Below are 12,773 nucleotides of genomic sequence, written 5' to 3' on the forward strand. Positions count from 1 at the left end.
TTGTTTACTGTGAGTGAGCACCTGGGGAAGGCATGGCAGAGAGGTGGAGAAACAATTAATAAGAGGACCAGGCAGGAGATCAAACAAAAGAGGTCCTGAGCATTTTTAGTAAAGAAAAAGACAGCAGGCTCTAGTCACTAATTAATACATAGCACTCTCCAAGGAGAGGCTCTAGCCCAGGCAGAAGGTCAGAAAGCAAGAGAATAAAAGTGTGAAATCCAGATCCCCTCTCATTAAACACCCTCCATCTGCCTTTGCTATATATTTCATTATGGCCATTATCTCCACCCTCAGCAGTTCCCACAGACAGCTCCAAGTTGGCAGAGCTCCCCAGGCTTCTGAGAACAGGCTGGTTCATCTTGCTGTGCATCCCGGGGGTGTTTGTCATCCCCTGCATTTGCCAGGTGTCTATTTGGATGGTTATGGAAGCAAAGGTCAAAACACAAATGACACGTTGTTTGGGTGCAGAAGAGAAAGAAAACATACAGCACAAAAGTGAACCGTGAGGCTGGTTCAGTGCTTCCTGTGCTGCCCTACAATTGTTTCACAATCATCTCTGGTAAAAACCTTAAATTAAAAACATTTAAAGCACAACACCTCTAATCCTGCACGACTGAAATAATATTTGAACACCTACCCAGGACCTACCCTCCCTCCAAAGCCAAGAAGGACCAGCCAATCTCAGTGAGGACTAGCCAGGCTCTGGGGATTTCTTGCAGGCTAACTTCTCTTTTCTTATCTCCTTCAGCGTCTAGTGAGGTTCACCCTCATTAACAGAAAACACACAAAAAATGAGGCTGTTACTGATTCATGCTGTGCTTTTAATTCTTTTCATAACTTTCAGATTCTCATTTTTATCTCATCTTGTTTTTATCATAAAAGCCCTCAAAGAGGAGCAGACACATGCATAAATTGGCTACAGCCATGAAAACAGGAGCCACAGCCCAGTGATTTACTTGAGCACCCCATCCCCAACTACCTCCAGGCGTGTCCCAGGACCCTGGGGAGCCCAGGGCTCCTCCTGTAAGCTCAGGATGCTCCCAGACAAAAAGTGTGAAATGCACATTTCAGGAGGACAAGAGCAGGCTGACTTTTAGGGACTGGGTGCACCTAATTTGCTTAATTCAGGGTCATAACCAAGGTCTCTGATTAAAAAAAAGAAGTTAGAAAGACCAACAGAGGAAAGGGCAGGGCTGTCTGGGTTGCTTCAAGGTCATGCCCCTGGCAAACACTTTCCTTTTCTGGTTCCAATCCCTCAGGGATGTGGGTGAGCTCAGGGACTCCAAGGAGGCAGGGCCCTTCTGCTCCCTGGGACCTGGGTTTTCAGTGCCTGTCACCCAGGAAGTGGGCACAGCCAAGCTCTGTAGGGCTGGTTTCCACCCTCTTCCAAGATAAGAAGGCTGTCACAGAGCTTGTAGGACCTGCCTTTCTCCTGTCCCAATGGGGGTCCCTCCACCCAGCACCTGGCTCTGCCTTGCCACAGCTGGTCTGGTTCCTTTCTATTCACCCCCATATATGGACCCCTGCAAAAGGAAACACACTCTTCCAATTCTTTAGCAGCTCTTGTTGGGGCCCAGAGGTGCCACCCTTTCCATTTAAGGGTAGGGCCTCGCCCCCCACTAAAAGTCATCATGAATTCAGTAGCAGAGACTCATCAGGTTGTATTGACTCCAACTTCCTTTTTGTACTTTCCCTTCCAGATTTCCTTTCTTGGAAGCTTCCTTGGGGAACCCCACTTTCTGGCCTTGAAATCGAGGTGGGGTTGTCGCTGTGCCCACAGGCAGGGCCAGGCGTTCCCCTGGGATGGTCTTTTTGCTGGCTCTGGGACTCCTGGTGTGGTGAATGCTGGGGAGGTGGCAGTTCCACAGAAGTGATGCCCCTGCACAGCATCCTGCAATGTCCTGGTACCTTGTAAAACCATAAGCCCAAGCTGATGATCAGAGATGGATAATAACAGAAACTCCTGCATGTTAACTGAGCTTGGGTGGAAGCCGGTGCCTAGTAGTGTACTCTACTAGCAAAAAGACCTCTGAATTTAAAATAGCAGGTAGAATTGCAGGTGTTCTTAACAACCACCCCCCCCCCAGTGCTTTAGAAAAGGACCACCAGCTGCTAGAAGAGAAATGGTGGGCAGGGGAGTGGCCAGAGCCTCTGCAATCCACACATTCAGACTTAAATATTATTTCTGACAGTTCACTGGATGACAATGGGCACATCCTCAGCTTTCCACAGCAGATCTGCTTGACCATCCAGTGAGGTTGTGTCCACACCCCTGTAGGACGTGAAGACAAAGGAAGGCTAAGGATGAAAGCATTTGCCATTATTTGACTTCTAGACTTTCAGAATGATGCTGAATTGCTTGTTTAACACTCAGGATAATACTCTAACCTTCTCATTCCCCAAGGTGACATGAAGATGAGACCTAAGCATAAATTCAACAGGTTGAATGTCACACATTTCCAAAATACAAAAAGTCCCATGGGGGGGGTGGAATACAGCTCTGCTCTATGAGCAGCTCTCACTCACACTGTCTCCCAGTTCCCCTCTAGAGCACCTGTAAACATGGTGGTGGATCAGAAGTATAATTTCTCAGCCACAACTAACAGGTAAGTTATTCACAAAGCGTTTCTTCCTTCTACAGAGTGTGCATTACAGAGACTGGGATGCAGGCCTTAAAGCTTTGCTGCTAGTGTGGGTGGGGGAGGCCCAGGCAGCACCACCATGGCCAGGCTGGAGAGAAGTAGCCTCAGGCCCTGCCCAGACCTACTAGTGCAGAGCCTGAGTTTTGACCTGGCTTCCAAGTGATTTGCAATGAGAAGCTCTGCTCACTCCTCAGTCACAGAGAGGAGGGAGGTCATGCAGAGGTCAGGTGCTGGCCAGGAACTCAGGACACCAGGATTCTGATTGTTCAGCCTCTGAACTTGCCACAGTGTGTGTGTGTGTGTGTGTGTGTGTGTGTGTGTGTGTGTGAGAGAGAGAGAGAGAGAGAGAGAGAGAGAGAGAGAGAGAGAGAGAGAGAGATGGGGCGGGGGAAGTCAGAGAAAAGGAACATTTATAACTCACAGCAAAAACAGACAAACCAAACCCCCAGATATGAGTGGTGGACTGGCATTTGTTCCTGGATAACTGGTTCCCACAGTGACAGTGACAGGGGGTCACCTGTGCATGCAGGGCACCCTCACAGGAGAGGGATATGAAATTATGGAATCCTCATCTTACCCAGGGATCTGCTGACCTCCCTCCCTCTTGTCTGGAGAGACAGGGACTAGATGGGGCAGAAAGTATGCAGTTGTCCTGGGAGGTGGCAGTGAGAGGGTTACTGCTCTGGGTTATCTCTGGGGAGGGAAGGCTTGCCGTGTCCGGCCAAGGGAGCCGAGTCCGGCGAGGGACGGCGAGGTTAAAAGACACACAGGACACCAAGGTTCTTCATCCAGGAGTCAATAATAATCTTTATTGCTAACACACCTTTTTTTATACCCCAAGCAGCAGAAGTGGAAAACTACCCAAAAGCAGGAGGGAGGGGGGAGATATTTAGTTTCAACATCTATTATTGTCAGGTACTGAAACCTCCCTTAACAATAAGTCCATCAGACCAGAAAAGGTCAAGGCATTCCCGTGGGACACATATGTCTCAGACGGACAAGCAGGAACAGAAAAACCGCAAGTTCGCCATGGCCTTGTGAGCTGGCCACACTGGCATGCAGAACAAACTAGTGGAGGTAGGGCTCCAGGGGCCAAGGTGGACCTGTTGCCAACAAAGGCTCTCTTAGCTTCCCTGGTCTGAAATTCCCCTTACAGGAACACTATTAACCCAGCTGCATCTCTCTTTGCTCAGAGAATCCAGAGTGCAGGAACAAGAGATGTCTGTGGAGAACTGATACCTGGTGTGTCTGTGTCCAGATGACAGGTGCCTGGAACACAGCAGGGGACAACACTGCTCTGCCCCAGGAGCTAGTAGCACAGGGTGCCACAATCAAGTGGCCCTGCTGGGAGAGGGGAAGTTCCAGGTGTCCTTGGGAACACCAGGTCACCAAAGCCTGCCTCCCCCACCCTCAGCCCAGGGAGGTGGCGGAGATGCTGTTTGGGAAGGGTCCCCAGGGCTGCTGACTCCCAGCTGAGCTCAGTGTTCAGAATGGCAGGACAGACGGGTGTGAGAGGTACATGGGAGGGGGCTGCAGCCTCGTTCTTGATGCCCAAGGACCTGGTTTATTCTGAGGTTCTGGTCATGGGGGAATGGGGAGAAGGAGAAATAAACACCAATTTCCTGATACTGGTGTGGTTAACTCAGAAATGAGAACCCAACAAGGGTCTGAAAAGCCAGGAGGAGAGAGAAGGGAGAGGGAGAAATGGCAGGGCTTATAGACTGAGAGCAGATCTGACTATGATTAGTAAGAACAAGATACAACATCAAGGAGGTAAGCTCTTTTTCTAGATGCCAGGGAGAGTGAAGTTTTATTTATTTTTTGTTTATTCACTAATAGTATTTATTTACAAATATTTACTCTTGTGAATTGTCTGTGTTCTTTTTAATCTGTTGGGAGTTTGATTTATTTATTATTCATTTGTATAAACTTCTCATTCATTTGGACAGTCTGTATTGGGTTTTAATTATCATGCTTACTTTTAAGAAGATAAGTATGGAGCTACTTAAAACCCTGGGGGAAGACTTAGACTTACCCGGTACAGGCAAGAAAGATACAGGGGGGACCCTGGTGGCCCACAACCACTGTCTTCTGCCCTACTCTTCAGAGCTTCAGGGAAAGGAGATACAGATAGATGTACAGAGCCGCAGATCCTGGGGTTAAGGATGTAAAGCAGTGATACAGATTTATGATCTTACCGATTCTGAGTGTTCTTTAGAAACTTGGCCTGCCAGTAAGTCTAGGTGTGGAGAGTCACCAAACTCCTATGTTCCAATTCATGGCAAACCAGGAAAACCTATCTTGTCCCAAAATGCAACTGTTTGACTGTGGCCCACACAGCACTTGGGCCAGGGGCCCCTATCAGACACTGAATCCTTGGGGAGAAATATGCCCCCATGATACCCTTATGAGAGAGTGTGAAGGGGAGGGAGGGAGAGAGAGAAAGAGGGAGGAAGGGAGAGAGAGAAAGAGGGAGGAAGGGAGAGAGAGGGGGAGAAAGAGAGGGGGAAGGAGGGAGAGAGGGAGAAAGGGAAGGAGGGAGGGGGAGGGAGAAAAGCAGGAAGGGAGAGAGAGAAGAAGGGAGGGGGAAGGAGAAAAAGAGAGAAAGAGAGGGAAGGAGAGAGAAAGGGAGAGAGGAGAAAGACAGGGAGGAAGGGAGAGAGAGAAGGAGAAAGAGAGGAGGGAGGGAGGGAGAGAGAGGGAGGGGGAGAGAGAGAAAGGGAGGGAGGGAGGGGGAGAGAGAGAAAGAGAGATGAGAGGGGAAGGGAAGGAGGCAGCCCCGTCCTCTCTCCAGCATCAGCACCAAAGATTCTGCCTTTTTCAAAAGGTCCATGTATGTGCTGCCTCCTGACTAGCACAGACTGCCTGTGTAGCAACCTACAAAAATTCTAGGTGTGCTTATATGTTCAGAGAGAATCACTTTTCCCATATAAGTTAAATCGCTTATTAGTGACTAATGTTAACTGATTTTTTCTCTCAACGCAGAGAACTTACTTAATATTCCAGGTGCTGTGGTTGGATATGGTTGGCGTGTGTCTCCAAGGGGTCACGTGTTGAACTCTAGTTGCCACCTTGAGGTTTTAGAGGGTCGAGACTTCATCACACACCATGGTGCCTCTGGGTGATTAGGGATAGATAAGGTCAGTGGGGTGGGGGCCCCATGACTGAATCCTGGTGGCTTTATAAAGAGAGGGGCAGAGACCAGAAGAGGCACACACATGTGTACACTCCTTGTTCTTGCCATATGATACCATGAACAGCCTTGGAATTCTGCTTGCAAGAAGGATATCACTGGATATGGCCCTTTGGCCTTGGATCTTTGGAACCACGAGACAAAATAAGCCTTTTTTCTTGATAAATTTATCCAACCCTAGGTAATTAGAGAAAGTAATGCAAAAAGGCTTAATACAGCAGGATTTCAACAGTGTTTTTCCCACAAAGAATATAGATTTCAAAACTGTCAAAACAATCCCCTCATGTCTGCTTTCTGCTGAATCCCTGTGTAGCTGCAAGTTAATCTTCCCTACAGAGGTCATGCTGTTGCTAATCCATAGGTGGGAATGCTAGATGAAAAGAATGAGTTAGTGCTTGTAAGTGAAATAAACTTTATCCTGGACCATCATCTTTCAAAATAGGCCCCAGCCTCAGAATGTGTGATTTCTGCTGCATCGTTTTGGCATTTCTTCCTCTCCCTTCTCTCCCCTTCCTCTCCTTTCTTGCTGTCCTGACCCTCAATGAGTGAGCGGCCATTACTTTTCTCAGTTAGTCAGGCTACCTGAAGTTGCCTGAATGCCTTCATCATCGCTCTGGGAGGAACTGCTACAAAGGAACACCTAGCAGATGTCACTTACAATCTTCTTATTCTCAGCATGAATAAATTCCAAGTTATCTATTTAGTGGTGGGAGTCCAGGTTTTTTTACAAATTCTTGGCACACTGAAGATGGTGCTCTTTCTCTGGTGCTCTGTGGTTTTCCACTTGGGGATCTGTTTTGTAGAATACCAGGGAGGCAGCAGCCAACTATACTCGGACCAGAGCACCAAACAACTCTGATGTGACTGTGTGTTATTGGCAAAATCCTTAGTCTCCGACCTACCATCAGTCTTAAAGCCATACCCATAAGATTGCATTCTGGCTTTCTGTTAGCACAAAACTCATCTTTGTGGTGTCCAAGTCAACAGCAGGGTGGAAGCACGCTGTCATCCTGGCATGCAGCAAGAGCATGGCTCGGAGAACTCCCGCTGGATCCTGGGCCCACAGACACTTCCTGCCCCACCACATCTGGGACATGTGCTCAGCATCGGTCTTCATTTCTCTCTTCCCACATGCGTTCTGCACAGGCCTTGGCTGTCATCATGGTGGTTAAGAGCACTCCATCAGGCCGTCTTCCCGTGCAGTTCTCTTAGGAGTTGAAGCACCCAGTGCCCTCTGCCTGCTCTGGTTTCTTTGCAGCACCGATAACTTCACTTGCCATGGCACAAATTTGATCATCTGTATGCATATCACCCCCACTGGACTTTAAGGTCTGGGAAAAGAGGGATGGATTTTATTTTGTCCACAAACATGTCCCCACTGTGTAGACGAGTGCCTAGTGGATAGCAGGTGTGTACAGGGGCCAGGGGACAAGTGAATGGTCAAGGACCGCGGAGTGGGCCACGTGGATGTGTGCACCCTTGGAAATAGGTAACAGATGCTGCTGAGAAATTAGTGACCTGACCTCTCTGTCCCATGCCTGTCTACTGGACAGTGGGGGACAGAGGATTATAGGAACGCATCCAGGCATCTCTATTCTGTGCCAATGGTGCATGCAGGGACTGAACTTTAAAATGATTTGGCTTTCCTCAGAAGCCCCGGTTTTCCACTCTGTGTGCCTGGGCACTGCTGTGTCGACCTCTGAGTTCAAGTGTGTGCATTCTGGGGACAGGTTTGACTTTCTTCAGGGCTCTACTGGGGACACTGGGAAGGGAATCTTTCTCCAGTTTTTGCTGGAAGCCAGTTTTTCTCAGAGCCCGGGCTGGGATGCTGACCTCCTGCTGCCAGCCACACAGGGTAGGATCCTGAGCCCTGGTCTGGAACCCTGTTACCACATTCTTTTTCTAGGCTATGATGCATGGCTCAGCTGCCTTCCCTGGACTTCATTCATTGTCTGCTTATCTGGAGCTCCTGCTCATCCCATAGGTCCACATGACGTTCCTGGCCTGGCCTCTGCCTGATGCCTGGCCTGTGGAACTGGTCTTTAAGTCTAACTATCCCCCATGCTCTCCACTGCACACCGTGGGCCTAAGCCTGTCAGCCTCGTTGGACTTAGGGAGTCACGTGACCCAATCATGGCCGATGGCTTTGCCAGGGAGCTTCCAACAAAACTTGTCTTGCTCCCAAATAGAGATGCAAGAGATGCCTGTTTTGTCTTTTGGATCCCACTTGTCTGGGTGTGAGCCTGGACTGGCTGTGGTGGGCCCCCTGTAGCTGGGAAGGAACTCTGGGAGGAGCCCCAGGGACCCCACCTCTGCTGCAGCCAATGCCATGCTGGGCCTTCTTCACAGAACCTGGCATGCCCACACTACCTGAGCATCCGCTCTTGCTGCACGAGGATGCCTTGCTTCCCACCTCCCCCAGGAGTGCCCTGGTGTCTTGGGGACTGTGGCCATGGCCCCCAGAAAGCCATGTCCCCCAGAAGTGAGCTTCCACTTTCCCAGCTAAAAAACTTGGGCTAGACCAAAGACTCTTTATACATAAAGCCTTTTGTTTGGGGAAGAAACATTCATAGGACATGGAATTCACCATTTTAACCATCTTAAATTTTGCATTCACTATTAGATAGTGACTGGTCATCACTATCTGATCCTGGACACTTTCTCTGCTCTCAGAAGGAGCCATACACAGGCAATAACCAGCAACTGGCAACTACTGATCTGCTTTCTGTTTTTATAGATTTGCTTCTTCTGGACATTTAACATAAGTCGAATCAATTAACCTGTGAGCAGTTGGGTCTACCTTCTCTTACTTAGCCTAATGTTTTTCAAGGTCCATCTGAGGCTGTGACAGCAATCAGCACTTTGTTCCTTTTTATGGCTGAATAATATTCCACTGCATGGATAGACCGTTTGTTTACCCATTCATCAGTTGATGGATGTGTGGCTTGTTTCCATTTTCTTGCTATTGTCAATAGTAAGATGATAAACATTCAAGAACACATTTGTTTTGAACACTTATTTTCATTTCTCTTGGGTAAAACCTAGAGGTAGAATTGTTGGTCATACATGAATGCTCTTTAGCTCTTTTAGGAGCCATTTACAATAGCAGCCCAGTGCTTCTTTGTTGTCTTTTAAAATTATTTTTAAATAATTTAAAATTATTTTAAAGTAATAAAAATATATAATAAAACTTATCATCTTAAACACTTTTAAAGTGTACACTTCCATAGTACCAGGTCTATTGACATGGTTATGAAACTGAGCACCAAAACTTCTATGTCTTGTGAATCTGGAACTCTGGATATATGAAATGCTAACTCCCCACCCTTGCCCAGCCCTCGGTAGCCACTGCCCTACTTCTTAATCTATGATGTGGCCACTGTATATGTCTCATAAGGGGAATTATACAGTATTTGTCCCTTAGTGACTGGCTTCTCTCAATTACCTCCACATCTTCGTGGCTCACCCATGCCGCAGCCTGTGGCAGGATTTCCTTTGTTTACCCCATCTGTCAATGGACATCGGGCTGCTCCCTGCTCTTGGCTATGCACATAGTGCATCTGTGAATGTAGGAGACCTTGCATTAGGATACCTACTCAGAAGTGGGTGGGGGTTTGCTTTTAGCATGAAAGAACTCTGTGGGTCCTTACTGTTATGGTTTAGATGTGGTGTCCCCCAAAAGCATATGTGTGAGACAATGCAAGGTTTAGGGGAGAAATGATTGGATTATAAGAACCTTAATCCAATCAGTGGATTAATCTCCTGATAGGGATTGACATAGTGGTAGCTGAAGGCAGGTGTGGCTGGAGAAGGCAGGTCCCTAGAGGTATGGTTTACTTTTTATCTGTTGAATGGAGTGTCTCTGCTTACTGATCATTATCTGAGCTGCTTTACTCTGTCCCATTCTGTTGCCATGATGTCCTGCCTCATCTTGAGTCCCGAGGAATAGAATCTGCTGTCTATGGACTGAGACCTCTGAAACTGTGAACCCCCAAAGAAACTCTTCCTCTTCCACAATTGTGCTGGTTGGGTCTTTTAGTTGCAGCCATGAAGAAAGCTGATAAGACACTTACCTGGCACATGTTTTGCTTTTGGTGTCTGAATCCTTCTGGATCTTCAGCAAAGTCTTGGATTTTGCCCCTTGGGGGTCCCATTTGAGAGCACTAGGTCTGGGGATCCCTCAGGTGGGTCCAGCTCTGAATCTGATGAGTCTATGAGCAGTCTCTGTGTACAGATCCACCTGCAGCCCTCCACATTACCTTCTTCAGTCTACATCATTTCTATATTCATGACTGTAGCCCAGTCTGATGTACACAACCAAAAATCAAGTAAACACACTGCATAGAGAGAGCAGAGAGCCTGCAAAACTTGGCTAAAAAGACTAAGAATTTTCTTCTCCAACACTGACACTGCCCCATTCACCCATTTTCACCAGCTGGAAAGTAAGAAGTAATTATGCTATTAAGTTACATAACTGTCAAAGAATCAAAGTCTAAGCTAATTGTCACTGATGTGCCAAGCATTTTCAGAGTGCTGTGTGTTCCTACACAGTTGAAATCAATGGGGTTTGCTTAGATGCTTAAGTTTCAAGCAAAGTAATTTTGATGTAATAAGCTCAATAGAGGACTCTTGTTTATATGTAGTTTTTATGTATTTCATCCCATAAAATCCAGTTGCTAGACCGCTGATTTGAATCTGGCTCACACATTTATATAGAACATTCCTGATAGCCACCATACAACAGAAGCACAGAAGCATCACTTGTTGGGTGAGGCCAACTCCAGCACAGATGTGCAGAGCAGGGTCTGGGAGGGAAAGCCCCGGGCTGCATCTCCTATCTGTCTCTTCCCATCTGACAAGAAGGGCTCTCCTGGTGTGAGGAGGCTCAGAAGCTAGTAAATCACACCTGGTTTCCACACCTGTCACACAACCAGATGTTGTACAAACACTGCCACAAAGCCTCTCGCCAGCTCCAGGGTGGGAAAGAAGCTGGCCTGCTGGGCTTTCCTTCCCCCAGACACGAGGAGTCCAGCCCAGATCCTGGGACATATGGGCGCCCTTATGCTCCATGGCTGCAGAGCACTGGAACCTGCCAGACCTGGGCCTTCCTCTGTTGCCCATCCAGTGAGAGGAGGAATCAGAGATGGAGATCCTGACAGCACAGAAGCCATGACTTCTAGTACATGGTGACATGTTAGAGGACAAATAAGTGTCTGCATCCCGCACATCCTGATCTGCACTCACAGGTGATGCTGGGCGAAGCTTTTTAAAACACACATATCACACTCCTGTTGATTGTGTTAAAACACACGTGCCTGCAGGTTTTGGAATGAAATGTTTAATTTCTACCATGCACAACAATGAAACTGTATTGGGATCACCAGGAGGTAAGCAATGGCTAAGGCAATTCCTTCTGCTTAAGAAGGCTATGATATAAATGGGAAATTGAGATTAACATGAAAATCTGTTCTGTTCACATTTTTTAATCCAAAGAAACAAAACAAATTGTGTTTTGTCACTGTTTACTATGTGCACTGTAAAAATTGTCCACAGGCAAACTGTCCCTCAGCTGGCCCCATGGTCCTAAGGGCTCCTGAGGAAGATCTGGGGTCACCACCCTCAGGCTCTGTGTCCCAACACTTACTCTCAGTGTCTTGAAACTCACACAGGACCGTGTCTGAGGGATAGAGTGATTGAATTCTCTGATTCTATCTTCAATGTATCCCAAGTACAAGAATTATGCCCAAATGTTACATTATGAATGAATTTAAACTAACTTTTACAAAATGGACAAGTGGATTAAGAAAATTCATGAAAGCCAGGTGTGGTGGCACACGCTGGTGATCCCAGCAGCTTCAGAGGCTGAGGCAGGAGGATTGCGAGTTCCAAGCCAGCCTCAGCAACTTAGTGAGGACCTAAGCCACTTAGTGACCCCTGTCTCTAAATAAAATATACAAAAGAACTGGGGATGTTGCTCAGTGGTTAAGCACCCTTGGGTTCATTCCATGGTCCCCACCGCAAGAAAAAAAAAGAAAAAAAAAAAAGAAAGAAAGGAAAAATCTTGCAAAAAGACACTCTGGATGCTGGATGCTGAAGTTGATCTGTATACAGCACAGCGAACAGTATGAGAGGAATGAGCTCACACCTCCTCTCATCAACAGCAGCACAGATACCAGGGATCTAATCAGACCTGACAAGGAGCACCCTTCCCCACAAAACCCGGAATTACTGGAAGGTTGTTAGAAATTCAGATTCACATCCTGAATCATTAATGAGAAACTTCACCTCAAGGGTATTTGGACATTGTGATCTTAGCTAATGAGAGTATGAAGTCACAGTGCTTAGCAACACATTTAAAATACTGCTTATTTCTCCTGTAACATGTCACCATCCATTTTTGTATACAAATTACAACCAACACATGTGTAATTTACATACAAATGTATGTTGGAGATGAATGCGGAGCACATTCCTTTTAACTTGACAGGCAGGCTAATGGATCGGCATAGCGTCTGCCTATTTTGGAAGGCAGGCTGCCTCATTGCTCAATGGGAAGTGCTGGCCCAGGAGAAAGAGGGACTCGTTTGCCAAGTAGACCTCAGTTAATAAATTATTGTGCAGCCATTCATTACCCTTGGGATGTCAAAGGACCGGGGGAGCGGGGCACTGCCAACCAATGCCTACAGCAGGATTGTGCCCTAAAGGGAAAAAAAAAGTAGGTCAGAAGTCCTAACCCCCAGAACCTCAAAATATAACCGTATTTGGAAATAAGGTTGTTGCAGATGTAATTAGTTAGGAGGAGAGGATTCTGAAGTAGGGTATATACAATAGGCCAGCTCTCCTTCTGAAAAGGGGCATTTGAAACAGACATGTGCACAGGGAGAAACGGAAGGCTAGAGTTCTGTGGCCACTTTCAAGGAACTAAGGTGGCTAAGAGA

The 12,773-nt window shown here is 47.1% G+C and overlaps 1 long non-coding RNA gene across 1 annotated transcript; it reads right to left on the bottom strand.

Moving 5' to 3' along the window:
* Window positions 1-3,422: 3,422 nt before the first annotated feature.
* LOC131424616 (uncharacterized) lies at window positions 3,423-11,829 on the bottom strand. Its single transcript, XR_009227950.1, has 2 exons — window positions 5,637-11,829; window positions 3,423-4,795 (listed from the first exon to the last, which is right to left on the bottom strand). It is a non-coding gene; the product is annotated as an uncharacterized LOC131424616 (long non-coding RNA).
* Window positions 11,830-12,773: the final 944 nt, after the last annotated feature.

Source organism: Marmota monax, unplaced genomic scaffold (genome assembly GCF_021218885.2).
Source record: "Marmota monax isolate L192 unplaced genomic scaffold, Marmota_monax_Labrador192_F-V1.1 WCK01_AAM20220418_F8-fsc01281, whole genome shotgun sequence".
NCBI lineage: Eukaryota > Metazoa > Chordata > Mammalia > Rodentia > Sciuridae > Marmota > Marmota monax.